At 44.6% G+C, this 26245-nt stretch overlaps 1 non-coding gene across 1 annotated transcript; it reads left to right on the forward strand.

Annotated features, from left to right (window-relative positions):
* Positions 1-5852: 5852 nt before the first annotated feature.
* On the forward strand, positions 5853-5924 carry trnam-cau (transfer RNA methionine (anticodon CAU)). Its single transcript has one exon. It is a non-coding gene; the product is annotated as a tRNA-Met (tRNA).
* The last annotated feature ends 20321 nt before the right edge of the window (positions 5925-26245 follow it).

Raw genomic sequence — 26245 nt, forward strand, 5'->3', positions numbered from 1 at the left:
GTATCAGAAATGCAGGAATTCAGCTAATGTGGAAAGAATAGGGGTCTGGGGTGTGTGAAGCTGGGGTCCTTCTTCTTAGAGCAGAATGGCAGTTAATAGTTGTGTTCAACATTGTGAAGAGTTTTATAAGAATAAAGAAGTTTGACTGCAATTAGACAGAGCCTTGGTGAGATCACACATTATGGGAGGCACAGTGGCGCAGTGGTTAGCACCGCAGCCTCACAGCTCCAGCAACCCGTGTTCAATTCTGGGTACTGCCTAGGTGGAGTTTGCAAGTTCTCCCTGTGTCTGTGTGGGTTTTCTCCAGGTGCTCCGGTTTCTTCCCACAAGCCAAAAGACTTGTTGGTAGGAAAATTGGCCATGATAAATTGTCCCTGGTTTAGGTAGGTGGGAGGGAAATATAGGGTCGGTGGGGATGTGGTAGGAATATGGGATTAGTGTAGGATTAGTATAAATGGGTGGTTGTTGGTCGGCACAGACTCGGTGGGCCGAAGGGCCTTTTTCAGTGCTGTATCTCTCTGTGACTCTAGAGATGTGGATGGTCGTTGGGTATATCCAAGAGAGAGATCGATAGGTTTTTGGATACTAAGGGGAATCAAGGGATCTGTGCTAGTGTGGTAAGATGGAGTTGATGTAGGAAATCAGCTGTGATCTTATTGAATGGCAGAGCTATTTCGATGGGCCGAATGGCCCACTCCTATTTTTTATGTAAAGTTCCATTCCTCTCAGGGAATATTTTATTTTCAAAAAGAGAAATACTGCACACACTGGAAATCTGAATAATAACAGAAGATTCTGGAAACACTCAGCAGTTCCAGCAGTATCTGTGGAGAGAGGAAGGTAGGAGCAATGTTTCAGGTCTATAGAAGAGTCACAGAACTGGACCACGAACCCGAGCTTCTCTTTTCCACAGTTGTTTCCGGACTGGCTGAGTGTTTTCAGTATTTTAGGCTTTTTCTTTCTGTATTTCATCCTTTTCTCACTTGACTATTTGCTGTGAAACTTTCAGCGTTGTGCTCAATTCTTTGTGTCGTTGTGTTGCCTTTATTTGAAGTAATGTAAATAGTTTCCTGAAATGAATTTGCCAAATGGTTGGGCAAATTGTTCCAACCAGTTTTTGAGCAAGTTTTCCACATGCACAGTGAAGGATTCCTTCACATTTGCGAAGACCATACAGGACTTGCATTTCGATAGCAATGCCGTGTCCATGTGTCATTTGACATTGCTAGCCCATTCACCAATGTACCACTTCAGGAAGCCATAGATATTTGCACTGCAGTGCTATATCATGGTGATCTATACCCGTCACCATTGTGTGAATCTGTATTCATTGAACTTATGAACTCGGCAACTTGCACAGTTGAGTTCAGTTTTATTGACACCATGCATTGCTGGTGTTGCCATGGGATCCCCTCTAGGCCCAGCTCTCACAAACATCTTTGTTGGATTCCATGACAAAACTGTTTTTAAGGGAATGACACCTAACCTCCGACCGCTTGCATATTTCCAATATGTAGATGATACGTTTGCTAAATTTGAATCCGCAGCTGCATGAAATAATTTCCTTGCACGTCTTCATGGGCTCCATCCTACACTCAAATTCACCTTTGGAATGGAGCAGTCAAATGAGTTCCCTTTCCTTGATGTACTAGTTGAGAAATCTGCTAAGGGGTTTTCTACCACGGTCTACCGCAAACCTACCTTCACTGGTCAATACACGCGTTGGGATTATTACAGTTCCACGCGCTATAAAATTGGTCTTATCGACAACGTCATAAATAGGGCTGAGCCATTTGCTCACCATGCAAGCTTGATGCTGAAATAGGGCGAATCAAAGACATCCTGCATTACAATGGCTACACTGATCAGATCATTTCTCACTGTATATCACACAAACTTATAAATGGGCTGAAGGACGTCATTTTGAGCCCTGAAAAGTGCCCAGTCTCCCGCAAATTACCCTGGAAGGGTAATATATCCCCAGTATTTGAGTAACAGGTGAAGCGAGCTGTTTCCTGCTGTTACTATGCAGGAGCAACAAGTGTGGTGTTCGCCACTAACAGGATGCTGCTGTCAAGCAAAAGAGACATCCTGCCTATCACACAAATAAGTAACGTGATATATGAATTTCAATACCAGTGTGATGCTAGGTTTCTAGACCGTACATCCCAAAACTGGCGGATTGTATCAAATAACATGTCCCTTCCGCTGTTCGCAATGGGCCCAACCCAACCAACCCGTGCTTGCAAAACTCAAAACACAGTATCCAACATGAGATGTGATTCCACAATAGGACAACATTTGCTAAATAATTCTCAGTGTGCTAAGAATTACACTGACAACCGATTTAAGACTGTCAGTAGGGCTCGCAGTGTGGTGCACTGGTGTGTACTGTAAGCTACATATATTAATACACAGGGCCCTGTTCTTTGCAGACAGAAAGAACATGCACACATGTTGTGCCAGTTTCAGCTAAACAAAATAAGTGACAGCCATTCACTGGCTCATTCCACAGGGCAATGCCGTGACCAATCAGAGTCAAGCTGCCTGGTTTAAATTTCAGACAAAGCTGGGCAGTTATCTGTCAGTTACCATAAACTGATGCATTCTGAATGGCAATGCCTCGACCAATCAGAGTTCACTTGCCAACCAATCAGCACTCTCTTCTCATACAGAAGAAAGTTGTTGTTTTCCCTTAAATTGGTATTCTTGTGGATTGCCCTGCTGAGTGCAAGACGAAAACAACTGGCTACCAAAGTTTGGACAACATGTCACTATTTTCACGAAATGATTACTTTTATTTTCAATATAAAAATATAAAGCAATGTGAGTGTAACATTTACAGACAAATTCTATTACCTCACATTGCCTGATTCTTTCACACTGACAGACTATGTGAACTACTGTCCCGATTTTGCAGTTCTCACTTCCAGTTAGCAAATGTCAGCAATCTGTGATACAGTGCAGTTTACAGACCAGACCGTCAATCACAACATGCAATAATTGTTCAGCTTATGTTGGACTGGTGGGATTTAGAAATACTAGGAATTGAGATGAGCTGTTATTGTATTTAATTATTTGTTTCATGGGATGTGGACGTCGCCAGCCAGGCCAGCATTTATTGTCCATCCCTAATTGCCCATGAGAAGGTGGTGATGAGCTTCCTTCTTGAACCACTGCAGTCCATGTGGGGTAGGTACACCCACAGTGCTATTAGGAAGGGAGTTCCAGGATTTTTACCCAGCGACAGTGAAGGAAGGAATGGCGATATAGTTCCAAGTCAGGATGATGTGTAGCTTGGAGGAGAACTTTCAGGTGGTGGTATTCCCATGCATCTGCTGCCCTTGTCCTTCTAGGGAGTAGAGGATGCAGGTTTGGAAGGTGCTGCCTGACTAGCCTTGGTGCATTGTTGCAGTGCATCTTGTAGATGGTACACACTGCTGCCACTGTACGTCAGTGGTGAAGGGAGTGAATGTTGTGGACGGGGTGCCAATCAAGCGTGTTGCTTTGTCCTGGATGGTGTCGAGCTTCTTGAATGTTGTTGGAGCTGCACCCATCCGGGCAAGTGGATAGTATTCCATCACACTCCAGACTTGTGCCTTGTAAATGGTGGACAGGCTTGGGGAGTCAGGAGGTGAGTTACTCACCGCATGATTCCTACCCTCTGACCAGCTCATGTAGTCACACTATTTATAAGGCTACTCCAGTTCAGTTTCTGGTCAATGGGAACCCCCAGGAAGTTGATAGTGGGGGATTCAGCGATCGTAATGCCGTTGAATGTCAATGGGAGATCGTTAGATTCTCTCTTGTTCGAGATGGTCATTGCCTGGCACTTGTGTGGCGCGAATGTTACTTGCCACTTATCAGCCCAAGCCTGGATATTGTCCAGGTCTTGCTGCATTTCTACATGGACTGCTTCACTATCTGAGGAGTCGCGAATGGTGCTAAATTTTGCAATCATCAGTGAACATCCCCACTTCTGACCTTATGATTGAAGGAAGGTCACTGATGAAGTAGTGAAGAAGGTTGGGCCGAGGATACTACCCTGAGGAACTCCAGCAGGAATGTCCTGGAGCTGAGATGATTGACCTCCAACAATCACAACCATTTACCTTTGTGCTAGGTACGATTCCAACCAGTGCAGAGTTTTCCTCTTGATTCCCATTGACTCCAGTTTTGCTCTGGCTCCTTGATGCCATACTCAGTCAAATGCTACCTTGATGTCAAGGGCAGACACTCTCACCTCACCTCTTGAGTTCAGCTCTTTTGTCCTTGTTTGAACCAAGGCTGTAATGAGGTCAGGAGCTGAATGGCCCTGGCGTAACCCAACTGAGCGTCACTGAACAGGTTATTGCAAAGAAAGTGCCCCGTCGATGACACCTTCCATCACGATACTGATGATTGAGAGTAGACTGATTTGGCAGCAATTGGCTGGGTTGGAATTGTCCTGCTATTTGTGTACAGGACATACCTGGGCAATTTTCCACATTGCCGGGTAGATGCCAGTATTGTACCTGTACTGGAACAGCTTGGCTCGGGGCGCGGCACGTTCTGGAGCACAGGTCTTCAGTACTATTGCTGGAATATTGTCAGGGCACGTAGCCTTTGCTGTATCCAGTGCCTTCAGTCGTTTCTTGATATCACATTGAGTGAATCGAATTGGCTGAAGACTGGCATCTGTGATGCTGGGGACTTCAGAAGGAGGCCGAGATGGATCATCAACCCAGCACTTCTGGCTGCAGATTGTTTCAAATTCTTCATCCTTATCTTTTGCACTGATGTGCTGGGCTCCCCCATCATTGAGGTTGGGGATATTTGTGGAGCCACCTCCTCCTGTTGGTTGTTTAATTGTCCACCACCATTCATCATTGGATGTGGCAGGGTGTAGATCTGATCCATTGGTTGTGGGATCACTTAGCCCTGTCTGTTACATGCTGCTTCTGCTGTTTGGCATGAAAGTAGTCCTGGGCTGTAGCTTCATCAGGCTGATGCCTCATTTCAAGGTATGCCTGGTGCTGCTCCTGGCATGCCCTCCTGCACTCTTCATTGAATTAGGGTTGATCCCCCAGCTTGTTGGTAATGTTAGAGTGGGGGAATATGCCGGGCCATGAGGTTATAGAATGTGGTTGACTACAATTCTGCTGCTGCTAATGGTCCACAGCACCTCATGGATGCCCAGTGATACATTGCTGGTTCTGTTCAAAATCTATCCCATTCAGCACAGTGGTAGTGGCACACAACACGATAGAGGGTATCCTCAATGTGAAGACGGGACTTCATCTCCACAAGGACTGTGCAGTGGTCACTCCTACCAATACTGTCATGGACTGATGCATCTGCGGCAGGCAGATTGGTGAGGATGAGTTCAAGTATGTTTTTCCCTCTTGTTCGTTCCCTCACCACCTACCGCAGACCCAATCGAGCAGCTATGTCCGTTAGGACTCGGCCAGCATGGTCAGTAGTGGTGCTACCGAGCCACTCATGGTGATAGACATTGAAATCCCCCAGCCAGACTACATTCTGGACCCTTGCCACCCTCAGTGCTCCCTCCAAGTGGTGTTCATCAGTCTTTCGCTGTCTCTTGCTGGTTTGCTCAGTACCGTTCTCTGTCTGTTCCTTTCTGAGTCCTGGTAATATCTTCCTGGTTTTCTGTGCGTCTTTCTCTGTCTGCCTCATTGTCGGTGCTGTTACTCCGTGTCCTTGTGTCATTGCGCAGTGAGGGTGAGTCCGTCAGCATGTGTGTTGCTGAGTCCGGGATTCTTGAGAAATCCGACTACAATCCTATTTTTATCAAAACATTGGGGAAATGAACATATTTCACTAACGGGCAGCCAAAATTTAAAGTAGCATTTAGCAGAGTGGCGCAGTGGAAGCGTGCTGGGCCCATAACCCAGAGGTCAATGGATCGAAACCATTTTCTGCTATTTATGCTTCGTAATAATGCAAACTGTTCACTTTCAAAACATCAAGTATTTCCCCATAATAACAAGATGCTTCCAAAGGCACTCTATTGCAATCAGCTTCTTCCTTCCAGTGAACACATCAATCAGTAACAAATCACATTTGCTCACACGAACACAAGCTGCAAACACGGACCAGCCAAGTCTCTCCCACTTTGTCAACCCCTACCTGCAGAGCCTCCTCTCCACCACCAGATGGTGATGTTGGCCACAATAAAACCAGGACAAATGGTCACAGTGAGGAGACGGTCAGTCACAGAAAATAAAACAATAACAGGGAAAACCTTTACACAACAACAGGGGACATCTTTACACAACAGAAAACATATTTACACACCAGGAAATACCTTTAGACAACAGGGAGAACACAATCATACAAATGCCTTGTTTCTCCATCTCAGTCTCGTTGTCTCTCTCTCTGTCCCTCAGTTTTGCTTCCTCACTGTCTATTGGTTTTCTGTGTGTTTTTCTCCCTGTCCCGTTGTCGATGGTGTTACTCAGCGTCCTTGTAACATTGTGTAGCCAGGCTGAGCCTCCCAACACCTGTATTGCTGTAATAAAAACAGAAAATGCTGGAAATGCTCAGTAGGTCTGGCAGCATCTGTGGAGAAAGAAACAGTTAACAGTTCAGATCTGTTTCCTTAGCTCACATTAACTTTGTTCTCTCTCCACAGATGCCGCCAGACCTGCTGACTATTTCAAGCATTTTCTGTTTATGTTTCAGATTTCCAGCATCCGCAGTATTTTGCTTTTGTACGTGTGTTGCTATGTCTGGGACTGTTTGAGTGCAATGCTATTGCTTTATAAACAGCGTTGAAACAAACATTTATCTCGCTAACACACAGCACTAATACACAGCTGGATATAAACAGCAGCCTGCAGCAGAGGGCGCAGTGGAAGTTTATTAACACAAATAATTCACCAACACTATATTTACTGCTCTCCCCAATCACACCACGCTTCGTCTTAACACGTTTTACTCTTTATTTGCATCAACATCTTCCTTCCAGTAAACACTTCAATTTGGAACACAGCTTCCAAATCACCTTTATTCACAAACCCGAACACACACCAGCCCAGACTTTCCCCTTCCTGTCAACCCATTCCTGCATCACTGCCTGTCCACCAACAGTTGTTGCTAGAATCATACAATCATAGAATGGCGACAGCACAGAAGGAGGCCATTCAGCCTGTCGAACCCGTGCTGGCTCTCTGTTAGAGCACTAAAATAAAAGCAAAATACTGCGGATGCTGGAAATCTGAAACAAAAACAAGAAATGCTGGATTCACTCAGCAGGTCTGGCAGCATCTGTGGAAGGGTCACTGACCCGAAACGTTAACTCTGCTTCTCTTTCCACAGATGCTGCCAGACCTGCTGAGTGAATCCAGCATTTCTTGTTTTTGTCTCTGTTAGAGCAACTCACCTCATTTCACTCCCCAGTCAGTTCAATTTTGGAGGTGGGAAAACTTCTCGAAAGAATAATTCGGGACAAAATTAATAGTCCCATGGACAAATGTGGGTTAATTCAAGAAAGCCAGCATGGATTTCTTAAGGGAAAATCATGTTTAACTGTCCTGCTGGAGATTTTGATGAGGTAACAGAGAGGGTTGATGAGGGCAATGCTGTTGATGTGGTCTACATGGACTTTCAAAAGGTCTGGCAGCATCTGAAAGGTCACTGACCTGAAACGTTAACTTTGCTTCTCTCTGTACAGATGCTGCCTGACCTGCTGAGTATTTCCAGCATTTCTTGTTTTCATTATGGCACAGAGTTCCCTTTTCAAACTTACAGAATTAACCACAATAGTGTACTCTGAGATTCAAGTTAAATATCAGCCCAATATTTACACACATTATGAGTTTATAAGTTTCAGTATTAATTCCCATAGTGCATCCTGACATATACATTAGATATAACATAACATAAGAACAGAAGAAATAGGAGCAGGAGTAGGCCATTCGGCCCCTCAAGCCTGCCCTGCCATTCAGTAAGATCATGGCTGATCTGCCCCAGACCTCAACTCCTCTTTCATGCCAGCTCTTCATAGACCTCAACTCTCCAATATTTCAAAAATCTATTTACATCCTCTTTAAATACTTTCAGTGATTTAGCCTCCAATACTGACTGGGGTAGAGAATTCCAGACATTCACTACCCTCTGTGAGAAGAAATTCCTTTGCATCTCAGTTTAAATGAGTGTCCCCTTATTCTGTAACTATGTCGCCTAGTTTGAGATTCCCCCACTAATGGAAACATCTTCTCAACATCGACCCTGTTAATAAAAACAAGAAATGCTGGAAATACTCAGCAGGTCTGGCAGCATCTGTGAAGAGAGAAGCAGAGTTAATGTTTCAGGTCAGAGACCCTTCTTCACCCTGTTAAGCACCCTCAGAATCTTGCACGTTTCAAAAAGATCACCCCTCATTCTTCTAAACACGAATGAGTAACCTGTTTAGCCGTTCTTCATAAGTCAACCCCTTCATCCCAGGAATCAGCTGAGTGAATCGCTTTTGAACTCCTCCAATGCCAGTACATCCTTTCTTAAGTCTAAATCTCAAGTGTGATATCAGATTGAGAGAAGCTGAAAGATAGTATAACCTGAGATACAAACTGAGATTTCAGTTTAAAACTCCCCTGGATTGTGAAACTAAAAGATACAATAGCAATTCAATTTGTATAGACTGTGCTTTGGATCATATTCCAGCCCTCATACAGTATCAGACTGGAAGATACTGTAGCAATTCCATTAGTGCAGACTCAGCTCTACATTACAGAGCAGGGAACATATTTAAACAACCGGGAACACTTTTACACAAGACGGATCATATTTACACAACTGAGAAGATATTTACCCAACAGGGAACCATTTTACACAATAACAGAGAACATCTTTACACAACAGCGAATATAGTTACACAACAGAGAACATATTACACAGCAGGAAATATCTTTAAAAGAACACAGGGAACATCTTTACACAACAGAGAACACAATTACATAAGTCATCAGCCTTTCGCTGTCTCTTGCTGGTTTGCTCAGTACCTTTCTCTGTCTGTTCCTTTCTGAGTCCTGATAATATCTTCCTGGTTTTCTGTGTGTCTTTCTCTGTCTGTTCCTTTCTGCGTCCTGATAATCTCTTCCTGGTTTTCTGTGTGTCTTTCTCTGTCTGTTCCCTTCTGGGTCCGAATGATCTCTACCCGGTTTTCTGTGTGTCTTTCTCTGCCTGCCTCATTGTCGGTGCTGTTACTCTGTGTCCTTGTGTCATTGGGCAGTGAGGGTGAGTCCGTCAGCACGTGTGTTGCTGAGTCCGGGATTCTTGAGAAATCCGACTCCAATCCTATTTTTATAAAAACATTGGGGAAATGAACATATTTCACGAACAGGCAGCTAAAATTTAAACCAGCAGTTTGCAGAGTGGCGCAGCGGAAGCGTGCTGGGTCGATGGATCGAAACCATTCTCTGCTATTTATGTTTGGTCGGAAGACAAACAGTTCACTTTCAAAACATCAAGTGTTTCCCCATAATAACAAGATGCGCTCGATTGCGATCAGCTTTTTCCTTCTCGTGAACACATCAGTCAGTAACAACTCACTTTTGCTCACACGAACACAAGCTGCAAACACGGACCAGCCGAGTCTCTCCCACTTTGTCAACCCCCTTCCTGCAGAGCCTCCTCTCCACCACCAGATGGTGATGTTGGCCACAATAAAACCAGGACAAATGGTCACAGTGAGGAGACGGTCAGCAACAGAAAATAAAACAATAACAGGGAAAACCTTTGCACAACAACAGGAGACATCTTTACACAACAGAAAACATATTTACACAACAGGAAATACCGTTACACAACAGGGAGAACACAATCATACAAATGCCTTGTTTCTCCATCTCAGTTTCGTTGTCTGTCTCTCTCTCTCCGTTCCTCACTTTTATTTCCTCACAGTCTATTAGTTTTCTGTGTGTTTTTCTCTCTGTCCCGTTGTCGATGGTGTCACTCAGCGTCCTTGTAACATTGCGTAGCCAGGCTGAGCCTCCCAACACCTGTGTTAGAGAACATAGAACATAGAACAGTACAGCACAGTACATGCCCTTCGGCCCACGATGTTGTGCGGAAACTTTAACCTACTCTAAGATCAAAACTACCTACATACCTTTCATTCTACTATCATCCATGTACCTATCCAAGAGACGCTTAAATGTCCCTAATGTATCTGCTTCGACTACCACCGCTGGCAGTGCATTCCACGCACCCACCACTCTCTCTGTAAAGAACCTACCTCTGAAATCTCCCCGAAACCTTCCTCCATCACCTTAAAATTATGCCCCCTGGTGATAGCCCTTTCCACCCTGGGAAAAAGTCTCTGGCTATCCACTCTATCTATGCCTATCATCATCTTGTACCCCTCTATCAAGTCACCTCTCATCCTTCTTCGTTCCAATGGGAAAAGCCCCAGCACCCTCAACCTTTCTTCGTAAGACATGCCCTCCAGTCCAGACAGCATCCTGATAAATCTCCTCTGCACCCTCTCTAAAGCTTCCACATCCTTCCTATAATGAGACGACCAGAACTGAACACAATATTCCAAGTGTGGTCTAACCAGGGCTTTATAGAGCTGCAGCATAACCTCGCGGCTCTTAAACTCAATCCCCCTGTTAATGAAAGCCAACACACCATACGCCTTCTTAACAACCCTATCAAACTTGGGTGGCAACTTTGAGCGATCTATGGACATGGGCCCCAAGATCCCTCTGTTCCTCCACACTACCAAAAATCCTGTCTTTTAGCCTGTATTCTGCATTCAAATTCGACCTTCCAAAATGAATCACTTCACACTTTTCCAGGTTGAACTCCATCTGCCACTGCTCAGCCCAGCTCTGCACCCTGTCAATGTCCCGTTGCAACCTACAACAGCCTTCCACACTATCCACAACTCCAGCAACCTTCGTGTCATCGGCAAACTTGCTAACCCAGACTTCCACTTCCTCATCCAAGTCATTTATAAAAATCACAAAGCGCAGAGGTCCCAGAACAGATCCCTGCGGAACACCACTGGTCACCGAGCTCCAGGCTGAATACTTTCCATCTACTACCACCCTCTGTCTTCTATGGGCCAGCCAATTCTGTATCCAAACAGCCAACTTTCCCTGCATCCCATGCCTCCTTACTTTCTGAATGAGCCTACCATGGGGAACCTTATCAAACTCCTTGCTAAAATCCATAATCACCACATCCACTGCTCTTCCTTCATCGATGTGTTTTGTCACATCTTCAAAGAATTCAATAAGTCTTGTGAGGCATGACCTGCCCCTCACAAAGCCATGCTGACTGTCTCTAATCAAACTATGCTTTTCCAACTAATCATAAATCCTGTCTCTCAGAATCCTCTCCAATAATTTGCCCACTACCGACATAAGACTGACTGGTCTATAATTCCCAGGGTTATCCCTATTCCCTTTCTTGAACAAGGGAATAACATTTGCCACCCTCCAATCATGTGGTACTACTCCAGTGAACAGTGAGGACGCAAAGATCATCGGCAAAGGCGCGGCAATCTCTTCCCTCGCTTCCCGTAATATCCTTGGGTATATCCCGGCTGGCCCCAGGGACTTATCTGTCCTCATGTCTATCAAAATTTCCAGCACATCCTCCCTCTTAACATCAACCTGTTCGAGCATATCAGCCTGTTCCACGCTGTCCTCACAAACGTCCAGGTCCCTCTCACTAGTGAATACTGAAGCAAAGTATTCATTTAGGACCTCCCCTACCTCCTCCGACTCCAGGCACAAGTTCCCTCCACTATCCCTGATCGGCCCTACCCTCACTCTGGCCATCCTCTTGTTCCTCACATAAGTGTAGAACGCATTGGGATTTTCCTTAATCCTACCCGCCAAGACTTTTTCATGTCCCCTTCTAGCTCTCCTAAGTCCATTCTTCAGTTCCTTCCTGGCTACCTTGTAACCCTCTGGAGCCCTGTCTGATCCTTGCTTCCTCAACCTTAAGTAAGCTTCCTTCTTCCTCTTCACTAGCTGTTCCACATTTCTTGTCATCCAAGGTTCCTTCACCCTACCATCCCTTCCTTGCCTCATCGGGACAAACCTATCCAGCAGTCGCAGCAAGTGCTCCCTAAACAACCTCCACATTTCTGTCGTGCATTTCCCTGAGAACATCTGTTCCCAATTTATGCACCCCAGTTCCTGCCTAATAGCATTGTAATTCCCCCTCCCCCAATTAAATATTTTCCCATCCCGTCCGCTCCTGTCCCTCTCCATGACTACAGTAAAGGTCCGGGAGTTGTTATCACTATCACAGAAATGTTCTCCCACCGAGAGATCTGCCACCTGGCCTGGTTCGTTGCCAAGCACCAAATCCAACATAGCCTCCCCTCTAGTCGGCTTATCTACATATTGAGTCAGGAAACCTTCCTGGACACACCTGACAAAAACTGCTCCATCCAAACTATTTGCACGAAGGAGGTTCCAATCAATATTAGGGAAGTTGAAGTCACCCATGACAACAACCCTGTTACTTCTGCACCTTTCCAAAATCTGCCTCCCAATCTGTTCCTCCGTGTCTCTGTTGCTATTGGGGGTCTATAGAAAACTCCCAATAAAGTGACTGCTCCTTTCCTGTTTCTGACTTCCACCCATAATGACTCAGTAGACAAACCCTCCTCGATGACCTCCCTTTCTGCAGCTGTGATACTATCCCTGATTAACAATGCAACTCCCCCACTTCTTTTACCTCCCTCCCTATTCCTTTTGAAACATCCAAACCCGGGAACATCCAACATCCATTCCTGCCCCTGTGATCTCCAAGTGTCCGTAATGGCCACAACATCGTAGCTCGAAGTACTGATCCATGCTCTAAGTTCATCACCCTTATTCCTGACACTTCTTGCATTAAAATAGACACACTTCAACCCATCATACTGGCTGAAACTTTGCCCTGTCAACTGTCTAACCTTCCTCACAGACTCTCTGCACTCTGTATCTGCCTGTTCAACAGCTACCCCATCCACTGATCCGTAGCTCCGGTTCCCATACCTCTGCCAAACTAGTTTAAACCCTCCCGAAGAGCTCTAGCAAACCTCCCGCCCAGGATATTGGTGTCCCTCCAGTTCAGATGCAACCCGTCCTTCTTGTCCAGGTCCCACCTTCCCCAGAAGGTATCCCAGTGATCCACATAACTGAAGCCCTCCCTGCTACACCAGCTCTGTAGCCACGTGTTCAGCTGCACTCGCTCTCTGTTTCTAGCCTCACTAGCACGTGGCACCGGTATCAATCCTGAGATTACTACTCTGCTCGTCTTGCCTTTTAGCTTCCAACCTAACTCCTATATTCGCTTTTCAGGTCCTCATCCCTTTTCCTAGCTATGTCATATGTACCACGACTTCTGGCTGCTCCCCCTCCCCTTTAAGAATCCGAAAGACTCGATCTGAGACATCCCTGACCCTGGCACCCAGGAGGCAACATACCATCCGGGAGTCTCGTTCGTGACCACAGAATCTCCTGTCTGTTCCTCTAACCATTGAATCTCCTATCACTATCGCTCTCCTATTCTCCACCCTTCCCTTCTGAGCCGCAGAGCCAGGCTCAGTGCCAGAGACCTGGCCGCTGTGGCTTTCCCCTGGTAGGCCCCCCCCCCACAACCGTATACAAATCGGTATACTTATTCTTGAGGGGAACGGCCACAGGGGATCCCTGCATTGTGTGCCTATTCACTTTCCCTCCCCTGACGGTCACCCAGCAACCTTTATCCTGTGAGTTAGGTGTCAGGACTTCCCTATAACTGCTCTCTATCATCCCCTCTGCCTCCCGCATGATCCGAAGTTCATCCAGCTCCAGCTCCCGTTCCCTAACGCGGTCTGTGAGGAGCTGGAGTTGGGTGCACTTCTCACAGGTGAAGTCAGCAGGGACACAAGTGGTGACCCTTACCTCCCACATCCTGCAAGAGGAGTATTCAACTGCCCTAGCTTCCATCCCCTCTGCTCCAAATTGACGATAGAGAATAAAAAAATATAAAGGAAAACCTTACCTTACCAAACCCTCCACACAAGAGTCCTTTTTTTTGGTTGGAGGAGGAGGATGGGTGGGAGACACGACACGTGTAGTGTTTCGGGTTTAGCCACTGCCCGAATATATAAGTTCACTTACCCAGCAGTCCCCGTGTCCGCGTCCGCCGAATCGTCAGGTAAGTACTTTATAGTGAAACGTACCTTCCCGGCTGCCCCCTGGCTCGCACTATCACCGCTACTGCTGATCAAAGGTGTTGCTGTAATAAAAACAGAAAATGCTGGAAATGCTCAGTAGGTCTGGCAGCATCTGTGCAGAGAGAAACAGTTAACAGTTCAGGTCTGTTTCCTTCGCTCACATTAACTTTGTTTCTTTCTCCACAGATGCTGCCAGACCTGCTGACTATTTCAAGCATTTTCTGTTTATATTTCAGATTTCCAGCATCTGCAGTATTTTGCTTTTGTACGTGTGTTGCTATGTCTGGGACTGTTTGAGTGCAATGCCATTGCTTTATAAACAGCGTTGAAACAAACATTTATCTAGTTAACACACAGCACTAATACACAGCTGGATATAAACAGCAGCCTGCAGCAGAGGGTGCAGTGGAAGTTTCTTAACACAAATAATTCACCAACAATATATTTACTGCGATCCTCAATCACACCACCCTTCATCTTAACACGTTTTATTCTTCATTGACATCAACTTCTTGCTTCCAATAAACACTTCAATTTGGAACACAGCTTCCAAATCACCTTTATTCACAAACCCGAACACAAGCTGCAAATGCTGCAAACACACACCAGCCCAGACTTTCCCCTTTCTGTCAACCCATTCCTGCATCACTGCCTCTCCACCAACAGTTGCTGCTAGAATCATACAATCAGAGAATGGCTAAAGCACAGAAGGAGGCCATTCGGCCTGACGAACCCATGTTGGCTCTCTGCTAAAGCAACTCACCTCGTCTCACTCCCCAGTCAGTTCAATGTCGGTGGTGGGAAAACTTCTCGAAAGAATAATTCGGGACAAAATTAATAGTCCCATGGACAAATGTGGGTTAATTCAGGAAAGACAGCATGGATTTCTTCAGGGAAAATCATGTTTAACTGTCCTGCTGGAGTTTTTTGATGAGGTAACAGAGAGGGATGATGAGGGCAATGCTGTTGATGTGGTCTACATGGACTTTCAAAAGGTCTGGCAGCATCTGAATGGTCACTGACCTGAAACATTAACTCTGTTTCTCTCTCCACAGATGTTGCCAGACCTGCTGAGTATTTCCAGCACTTTTTGTTTACATTTCGGATTTCTAGCATCTGCAGTATTTTGCTTTTATTGACTTTCAAAAGGAGTTTGATACAATGCAACACAACAGACTTGTGAACAAAGTTATAACTCATGGAATAAAAGGGACAGTAGTAACATGGACATGGAATTGGCTGAGTGACAGGAAACAAAGAGTAGTGATCAATGGATGTTCTTCGGGCGAGAGGAAGGTTTGTTGTGGAGTTCCCCAGGAGTCAGTGTTGGGACCCTTGCCTTTCCTGATATATATTAATGACCTAAACCTTGGTGTACAGGGCAGAATTTCAAAGTTTATGGATGATACGAAAATTGGAAGCATTGTGAATTTGTAGTAACAATTCTGTGATTCTGTGATTCCAATATTCAAGTCATTTATATATATGGTGGTCCTGACACTGACACTTGTGGACATCACTGTTCACCATCTTCCATTCTGAAAAACAACTAAATACCACAACTCGCTTTTCTTGATATTTCATACATTTTTTAATCTAAGCAGATACTGACCCTCCTATTCCAGGAGCCTGAGTTTTGTTACCCAGCCTTTTATGTGGTAGTTTGTCAAACGCTTTCTTAAAATCCATATAGACAACATCCATTGCTTTCCCTTCATCAACCATTCTGTTACTTCATCAAAAAAATCAGTTATTTATTAATAGATGCAGTACTGAAACAGGCCCTTCGGCCCATCAAGTCTGTGCCGACCAACAACCACCCATTTATACTAATCTGACATTAATCCCATATTCCCTATCACAGCCCCACCATTCTTCTCCCACCTCCCTGCACTGGGGGCAATTTACAATGGCCAATTTACCTGTCAATCTGCAAGTCTTTGGCTGTGCGAAGAAACCCACGCAGTCACAGGGAGAACTCAAACTGCGCACAGGAACTGAACGCGGGTCGCTGGAGCTGTGAGGCTGCGGTGCTAAACACTGATCGCCCAAAATGTCCGTGGCAGGACTCGAACCGACAATCTTCTGATAATCTTGTTAAATACACCGAGGTCAGACGCCTTATCCATTTGGCCACAAGGCCAATAGTGAAGAAGTAAAAAGGTGCTGAACCTCTCAGTTTTCGGTCTACCCAAACCAAGTTCAAGGCCTGAATAATGAACCGATTGCCTCATTCGTTCTGTGAATAATACAATGATTTCATAGACAAAGTTTTGAAACATTCCTGCCCATAAATCTTGATAACAGAGAGTGTGTGGATCTCCTGACTCAGAATGTTTCATGGATACAGTCCTCAGATCCGACAAGGAACCCCTGAACATCCACAGTAAAGACAGTGTGGATGAGGAAATGTCAGAGCTGGGAGCTGAAACTCAGGGACGGCCGAGCTCTCCTGTCATTGAGCTTGTGTGTCTGCTCTGCTCGCCGCACTTCCGGCTCTACTTTGTTTCCAATGAAAAGATGAAAAGGGCCGCTCGGTTTTCCTCTCACTGACAGCGTGTTTCACTCGGGTTAATATAACCCGGGACTTTTGCTGCTGAAATGAATTCTGCAAGGTCCCAGCAAACACACCGGCTCCCTCCTTTCTCCCCTCTTTCTATCGGATTGTTTTACCAGGAGGGGCTCAATAATAACAAACCCCCTGCAGGGAATGACCGCAAATTGAGCATCCAAATGGGGCAAGTGGGCAGCTTTCTGGGTTCTAGGTTCCCCCTACACCGCCCCTCCCTCCCTCCAGTCCAGGCCCCTCTTCACTTTCTTTGGGACTTTGATGAGGGTGAAATGGGGAAAGTTCCCATTGATGTTTGAATGCTGAATTGCTGCAAAGATCTGCGCACGCGCGACATAACCCCGCCCCCCAGTGGGACGTCACAATGAGGAGTGGAGCGCATGCGCATCCTTCCCCAACCCAGTCTGTGAGGCCATTCACTCAATCAGGGGAAGATGCTTTAAATTAGCTGCGAATGGAGACTTCCCGGGCCCGGGGGAAGGGAACAAACAGCATCTGCTTCCAGCAGCCACTGCTTTGGGAGCGTGTCCGCAGATGTGCTCAGAGATTAGCATTGAGTGGTGGGAAGTTGAGGGGGAGTCGGGGAGTGTTTGTAACAGACACTGTGGAGCAGGAGCTGCTCCTGGAACATGGAGTGAGCCGGGGACACGGGGAAGGGAGAGTTCATTCTCGGACAGTGTCTGTACAGGCTCAGGGAGACACAATGGGAAGAAATCACTATTGAAAATCACTGACAATTTCACCACCCAAAGGAGAGGGAATTTTCCTGCTTTAGTTCCAGTCTCTCACTGTTTGTTGGATTGTGAACAGTGGGGGGAAAATAGCTGCAAAATAACGATGTGGACAGTTAGACAAAGAGCATTTATTGCAGATAACAGGTGAGAAGTGTGAAAGGCACATTTTAAATAGTGGCTGCTGGTTTTTTCGTTGAAATAGAAATGTGACTGTGTGAAGGTCACTGCTCTATCGGGCAGTCCCAGTCATTGAGCAGTTCAGGGCTTGTGTTGTTTCTGAATGTCACAAACTTCTTGTAAAACCACTGCAAACACCTGGTAAACAGAAGCTGAATACTGCATTGCTGCAGTGGAGTCAGACACTGACACTGTTTGTGTTCCTGGTTTTCATTTCGCGATTGTTCATAATGATTATAATTGGGACGATTACATTGATCGTTTTTGTATCTTCTACCTCATCAATTCTTTCATTCCTGCAGGAAAATACATGAAGGAACCTGACTGGATGTGGTGATTCTTGGACACAAAGAAAAGTGCAGCGAGCTCGTTCCAACACACAGTCGGTACAGGATCACTCCCAAAGCACAGAGATACTGCCAGCTCATCAGTTCCACTGGAACAAATAAAAGTAGTCAGACAGACACTGATCCCAAAATCGAGAGACACATTTTCAATCCAACAGTCAAACAACAGCAGGACAGACAGAAGTTGTTTCCATTTCACTCCAATTCAGTACAGCTGACAGGTTGATACATCAATCACAGTATAAAAACAAACTCACTATCAGATCTAAATAAAGTCTGTCACCATGGTTACATTTTAAATGTAAAACTTGAAACAGAACAGACACAATTTACCTCATTGAAAGGTACAGAATGAATGCAATGAGGCTTCAAAGGGATTTGGACAGGGTAAGTGAATGGGCAAGAACATGGCAGATGGAATATAATGTAAATAAATGTGAAGTTCTCCACTTTGGTAGAATAAACAGAAAGACAGAGTATTTCTTAAATGGTGAGAGGTTGAGAAGTGTCGATGTCCAAAGGGACCTGGGTGTCCTTGTTCATGAGACACTAAAAGCTGGTGTGCAGGTGCAGCAAGCAATTAGGAAGGCAAATGGTATGTTGGCTTCATTGAAAGCGTATTTGAGTACATGGTTAAACATGTATTGCTTCAATTGTATAAAGTCTAGCTGAGACTGCACCTGGAGTATTCTGTACTATTTTGGTTTCCTTATTGAAGGAAGGATAGACTTGTCACAGAGGGAGTGCAACAGAGATTCACCAGACTAATCCCCTGGGATGGTGGGATTGTCTTATGATGAGAGACTGCAGAAACTGGGCCGAAATTCTCTGGAGTTTCGAAGAATGAAAGGTGATCTCGTTGAAACTTACAATATTCTTATGGGGTGTGACAGGGTAGATATGGATAGGATGTTTCCTCTGTCTAGTGAGTCCAGAACAAGGGGACACAGTCTCAGAATAAGGGCAGGCCATTTGAGACTGAGATGAGCAGGAATTTCTTTACTCAGAGGGTGAGAAATCTGTGGAATTCTTTATCCCAGTGGGCTGTGGAAGATCAATCATTGAACATATTCAAGACAGAAATCGATAGATTTCTAAATACTAACGGGATCAAGGGATATGGAGATAGCAGGGAAAAATGGCGTAGAGATAGATGATCAGTCACGATCTGTTTGAATATTGGAGCAGGCTTGATGGGCTGAATGGTCTAATGCCCCAATTTCCTATCATCCTTTGAATCCCAATAATGTACATCAGAACGTTAGACCAAGTTATGCATTACATACCAGTTCAAAAATCCCACAGAGATTAAGACTGAAAGATACAGTATCAATTCCATTACTACAAAATGAAGGACTTGGAGCTTGCAGACCAGCCCATGTATAAGATTGAAAGTTATATTTTCATTCACAATCGTTTTCACAGAGCTAAATATTGAATACCAATCCACAACTTGTACAGGACTACCAAATAAAACCTACAACTGTAAAATACAGTTAATCCATATTTTGAATTAAACACAAGGCAAATAAATATTGATACATTAAGAGAGCTGGAAACAGTGAGAGCAGAGTGGAGCATAAAGAGCCCAGGAGAGGGAGCATGAGTTCACTCGGAGAGCAGGGAACAGTGAGAGCAGGCGTCAAAAAAGGCAAAGGAATCCACAATTAATGGGAGAACACTGAATGGTGCAGAGGAAGTGAGGGACGTTGGAGTGAATGTCCACAGATCCCTGAAGTAGCAGTACAGGTCAATAAGGTGGTTCAGCAGGTATATGGAATCCTTTCCTTTATTAACTGAGGTATGGAATGTAAGGGTGACCTGGGTGTCCATGTCAATAAGTCACTGACAGTTAACATGCAGGTGCAGCAAGCAATTAGGAAGGCTAATAGTATGTTAGCCTTTATCACAAGAGGATTTGAGTACAGGAGTAGTGAATTCTTGCTTCAATTGTATAGAACCTTGGTTAGACTGCACTTGGAGTACTGTGTACAGTTTTGGTCTCCTTACCTTACGCAGGATATTATTGCCATGGAGGGAGTTCAATGAAGGTTCATCAAACTTGTTCCTGGGATGGTGGGATTGTCCTATGAAGAGATATTGGGGAAACTGGGGCTGTATTCTCTAGAGTTTTGAAGAATGAGAGGTGATCCCATTGAAACCCACAAAATATTGAAAGGACAGTGAGGGTAGATGCAGCTAAGATGTTTCCCCTGGTTGGGGAGTCGAGAACCAGGGGACGCAATTTCAAAATAAGGGGGAAGCTCCTTAGGACAGAGATGAGGAGAAATTTCTTTACTCGGAGGGTTGTGAATCTTTGGATTTCTGTACACCAGAGGGCTGTGGAAGCTCAGTCATTGAGTATGTTTAAAGCAGAGATTGATAGATTTCTAAATACAAATGACATAAGGGAATATGAGGAAAGTGTGGGGAAAAAGGGCATTGAAGTGGATGATCAGCCATGATCATATTGAATGGTGGGGTAGGCTCGATGGGCTGAATGGCCGACTCCTGCTCCTATGTTTCGATGTTCCTAATTCCACATGATCGGCGAGGCACAGCCTCAGGCCGACTTGTCGGGTGTTGCAAACAGATAACACTGCTTCTGATCTTCACCAGAACAGAGAGTGAGATGTAACATTGATCATCAAACAAACTGTGAGAGAATACAACAGAATAAAACACATGGAGAGACATTGTGGAATAACAAATAGATTTGATTGGAATGTTGAATTTTGATTGGAATGGATAAAACACCAGAAACAGCAGATGAAATTGGGATTCTCATCATTATATTGATCTGAAACAGAAAAGAGAAACTGATGGGAAGAAGGAAGAATGGAACTGTTCAGTTTTTTTGAGTTTTTCACTCACCCATGAAAGCTGATTAAAAAAAGATGCAAATAACAGAGAATTTCACCAAAAAGGGAGATTAAATGCTGCCGAAACCTTGGATCGAAGGATGCCCCAACAGATCACCTGTTTAACTGTCTCCTCACTGGGGGATTTCAATCAGTGAGCAATATTATTCTCTACCTTTTTTTTGTGAAATGAACCCAGAACTGTCACTTGGAGTTAATATCTGCATTCCGACTCCTGAATATTTTCTGGACACATTTCCTGCTGAAAGAACGAAGAACTCTTTTCTAATTTACACAATACTATATACACATTCATCAAACCTCTTAAGCTAGCATCCTTGGTGCTGCTCTCTCTTCTCCCAAACCTCATCTCATGTGACTGTTACATCACCACTCTGACAGTGGGAGGGGTTGATCCCACTGTCTTCAGCATTAACCCTTTACATCCTTATACTACACTGTCTGTCCAAACAAATGGGTGGAGGGAACTTCCTTCATTTATTCAAACACTTGAAAATCAACTCAAAGCCATCAGAGAGAGAGAGAGAGAGAGAGTGTGTCAGAGCACTTCCTGCATCCAGTCCTGACCCTGTCACACTCAGCAGCTGCTCACCCAGACCCCACTCTCATCAACACTGAACATTGTTACAGAGACCCTTCAAATAATGTTTATAAAAGGCGGAAAAATTCAAAGTTCATCGCAGCCGGATTGAATGGAACAAAGTTTAATATCTTCTCACCGTCTCTCAATACCCACGAGACATAGGTTTTCTTATTTGGTTCCTTTGATTTTTCTTGTTCCTGATTGACAAATATTCCAAACCTCGGATCAACCCTCCCACTTGCGTCATGTCCCCAGTCTCGGTTAAAAGCAACACATAACGACACAAACACTCTGAAATATACAACGCAGTCACACTTTCCTTCAGTGAGATTAATGTCGAGCTGTTTTCCAGATTGAATGTAACCGTGAACAAATTTGTATCAAAGAAGTTGCCTTTGGCGTATCAGCACTGAATTTCTGGACAAGGAGGAACAGCCATTCCCAACTCACATCCTTCACAAAGGCTGTTTTCTCCTGTGACTGAAATTCATCATGTAATTTGAATTCCAAGTTCAAGTTCACAAAACAGAGATATAAATGATTGATAAGGAAACTTCTAAAGCATATCACAAATGTGAAATAAGGCTCTGCTGGGAGTTGAAAGCAGTCTCGTCTGTTTACTAGACAGGTGCTTTAACCAACTAAGCTACAGAGCCAGATCACAAATGATCGTGTCGTTGAAATCAGAGGAGGATCTGTTTATTCTCATCACACTTCTCCACTGGTCACAACATATTTTAACTTTTCCTACTTACTGATACAGTCATATACTCTATTTTTCCCAAAACTGAGAATGGAGGTGGAGGGGCGACATGATAGAGGTTGACAAAGTTATGAGTGGCAGAGACAGAGTGGATAGTCAGAAGCTTTTTCACAGGGTGGCAGAGTCAGTTACGAGGGGACATAGGTTTAAGGCGAGAGTGGCAAAGTTTAGAGGGGATATGCGAGGCAAGTTCTTTACACAGAGGGTGGTGAGTGCCTGGAACTTGCTGTCGGGGAAGGTGGTGGAAGCAGGGAAGATAGCGATGTTTAAGAGGCATCTTGACAAATACATGAATAGGATGGGAAGAGAGGGATACGGTCCCCTGAAGTGCAGAAGGTTTTAGTTTAGACAGGCATCAAGATCGGCGCGGGCTTGGAGGGCCGAATGGCCTGTTCCTGTGCTGTACTGTTCTTTGTTTATAGATGTGGTCACCCCACAGCTTAAGTGTATGCAGGGAGAGAGGGAATGGGTGACCACCAGGCAGTCAAAAAGAATCAGGCAGGTAGTGCAGGACACCCCGAGTGCGTCTCACTCTCCAGCAGGTATTCAGTTCTGAATACAGAGGACAATGATGCTTCACCTGGGGAGTGCAGCCGGAGCCAAGTCCATGACACCATGGGTGACTCAGCTGCAAAGGGGAGTACAGGGAAGACTGGAAAAGACATAGTGATAGGTGATTCAATCGTCAAGGGAACAATCAGGTGTTTCTATGGCCACAGACGTGAATCCAGGAATGGAGTGTTGGCTCCCTGGAGCCAGGGTCAAGGATGTCATTGAGCAGTTACAGAGCATCCTGAAGGGGGAGGGTGAACAGCCAGCAGTGGTAGTCCACATCAGAACCAGCAACATAGGTAGATATAAGGATGTTGTGCTGCAGTCAGAACTTAGGGAGTGAGGTAAGAAATTAGCAAGCAGGACATCAAAAGTAATAATCTCCGGATTACTCCCAGTGCCACGTGCAAGTGAGTACAGGAATAGATGGATAAGACAGATGAATGTACAGGAATAGATGGATAAGATAGATGAACGTGTGGCTGGAAAAATGGTGCAGGAGGGAGGACTTTAGATTTTTGGGACAGGCTGGACGGGTTGCACCTGAACCGAGCCAGGACGGAGTTCCTTGCAGGATGTTTTGCTAGTGCTGTTGGGAAGGGTTTAAGCTAGTTTGGCAGGGAGATGGGGACTGGAAGGTAGAGTCAGATGGGACAAAATCAGAAATAAAAATGGCAGGCAGAAAATTAATGGAGTCTGGAAGAGAGAGGAAACACTGATTAGAAAATTCAAAACAAAAAATGTTGGCAGTGCTCAAGGATATCTAAATCAATGCAAGGAGTATAGCAAATGAAGCAGATGAGCTCAGGGCACAGTTAAACACATGGCAGTATGATATCATAGCTATTACAGAAACATGGCTAAAGGAGGGACAGGCATGGCAGCTCAATTTTCCTGGTTACAGGGTTTTCAGACGTGAGAGGGAAGGGGATAAAAAAGGAGGGGGAGTGGCAATTTTGGTCAAAGAAACTATTACAGCTGTGAGGAGGGATGATATGTTGGAAGGTTTATCAAATGAGACCGTATAGATTGAGCTGAGGAACAAAAAAGAAGCAATCACACTGCTGGGAGTGCACTATCGACCCCTAAACAGTCAGAGGGAGATGGAAGAGCAGATATGTAGGCAAATCGCTGAGAAGTGCAAGAACATTAGTGCAGTAACAGTGGGGGATTTGTACCACCCAAACATTAACTGGGATACTTTTTGTGTGGAGGGAATTGAGGGAGCAGAATTCTTGAGGTGCATTCAGGAGTACTTTTTTAGCCAATATGTAGCAAGTCCAACAAGAGAGGGTGAAGTTTTAGACTTAGTTTTAGGAAATGAAGAGGGGCAGGTGGAAGGAGTGGCAGTGGGACAGCATTTTGGTGGTAGTGATCATAATTCAGTCAGTTTTAATATAATTATGGAAAGGACAAGGACAGAACAGGAGTTAGAGTTCGCAGTTGGGGCAAGACCAACTTTACTAAGCTGGAGAGTGATTTACCGAAAGTGGACTGGAAACAGGTACTTGACGGTAAATCAGTGTCACAGCAGTGGGAAGAATTCAAAGGGGAGATTCAAGGGGTTCGGAGTCAACATGTTCCCACAAAGAAAAAGGGTGGGAAGGCCAAATCTAGAGCCCCATGGATGTCAAGGAGTTTACGGGTATAATAAGGCAGTAAAGGAAAGTTTATGCCCAACACAGAGAACTGAATACTACAGAAAGCCGAGAGGAGTATAGAATGTGGAGGGGGGAAATCAACATTGAAATTAGGAAAGTTAAGCGAGAGCATTAAAGAATATTGGCAATCAAAATCATGGTGAACCCAAAGATGTTTTATCAATACATTGAGAGTAAAAGGATAAATAAGGAAAGAGTAGGGCACAGAAAAGACCAAAAAGGTAACCTATGTGTAGAGCAGAAGATGCTGACATTGTTCTGAATAAATGCTTTGCATCTGTCTTCACAAAAGAGGGGGAAGATGCATATATTGTAGATAAGGAAGAGGGGTGTGAAGTATGGATGTGATTCATACAGAGGGAGAGAGGACATATTAATGGGATTAGTGTATATGAAAGTTGATAAATCACGAGCGCCGGATGGAATGCACCTCAGGCTCTTAAAAAGAAGCAAGAGAGGAAATAGCTGATCATCATTTTCCAGACCTCACTGGATACAGGTGTAGTGATGGAGGATTGGAGGACTGCTAACGTTGTACCTTTGTTTAAAAAGGGAGTGAGGGAGACCAAATAATTACAGGCCAGTCAGTCTAACATCAGTATTGGGCAAATTATTGGAATCTATTCTGAGAGACAGAATAAAATGTTACTTCGAAAGGCACAGATTAATCAAGGATAGTCAGCATTGGTTTGTTAAGGGAAGATCTTGTCTGCCCAACTTGATCGAAATTTTGAAGAATTAAGAAGGAAGATAGATGAGGGTAGTGCAGTTGATGTAGTCTACATGGATGTAAATGTAGGGGGTATGAGTTTGCAGATGGCACAAAGATTGGCTGTGTGGTAAATAGCAAGGAGGATAGCTGTAGGCTGCAGGAAGATCTTCATGGTCTGGTCAGATGGGCAGAAAAATGGCAAATAGAATTCAATTCAGAAGTGTGAGTTGCTGCATTTGGGGAGGTCAAACAAGGCAAAGGAATACACAATTAATGGGAGAGTACTGAGAGGTGTAGAGGAAGTGAGGGACCTTGGAGTAAATGCCCACAGATCCCTGAAGGTAGCAGGACAGGTCGATAAGGTGGTAAGAAGGCATATGGAATCCTTTCCTTTATTAGCCGAGGTATAGATTTAAGAGCAGGGAGGTTATGCTGGAACTGTATAAATCATTAGTCAGGCCACAATGAATACTGTATGCAGTTCTGATCACCTTATTACAGAAAGGATGTAATTGCACTAGAGAGGGTACAGAGGAGATTCACGAGAATGTTGCCGGGATTGGAAAAATGCAGCTATGAGGAAAGACTGGATAGGCTGAGGCTGTTCTCCTTGGCACAGAGAAGGCTGAGGAGAAATCTCATTGAAACATACAAAATTTTGAGGTGCCTGGATAGAGTTGAAGTGAAGGGCCTATTTACCTTAGCAGAGAGGTCAGTGACTAGGGGAAATAGATTTAAAGTGATTGGTAGAAAGATTCCGGGGGAGATGAGGAAAAGTTTTTTTCAGCCAGAGGGTGGTGGGGGTCTGGAACTCACTGCCTCAATTCATTCAAAAGAAGTTTGGATATACATTCAAATGCTGTAATCTGCAGGGCTAAAGACCAAATGCTAGAAGGTGGAATTAGAATGGGTGGAAAGTTTTTCATCTGGCACAGACACGATGGGCCAAGTGGCCTCTTTCTGTGCCTTAAACTTTATTTGATTCTATGATACTATAATTACCCAGCTGTTGTAATGGAAATTGAACTTGTTTATCTGGACCATTAGTGGAGGCTTCAGGATTACTCGTCCTGTAATGTCACCACAAAACCACCA

This window comes from Heterodontus francisci, unplaced genomic scaffold (genome assembly GCF_036365525.1).
Source record: "Heterodontus francisci isolate sHetFra1 unplaced genomic scaffold, sHetFra1.hap1 HAP1_SCAFFOLD_58, whole genome shotgun sequence".
Taxonomy (NCBI): domain Eukaryota; kingdom Metazoa; phylum Chordata; class Chondrichthyes; order Heterodontiformes; family Heterodontidae; genus Heterodontus; species Heterodontus francisci.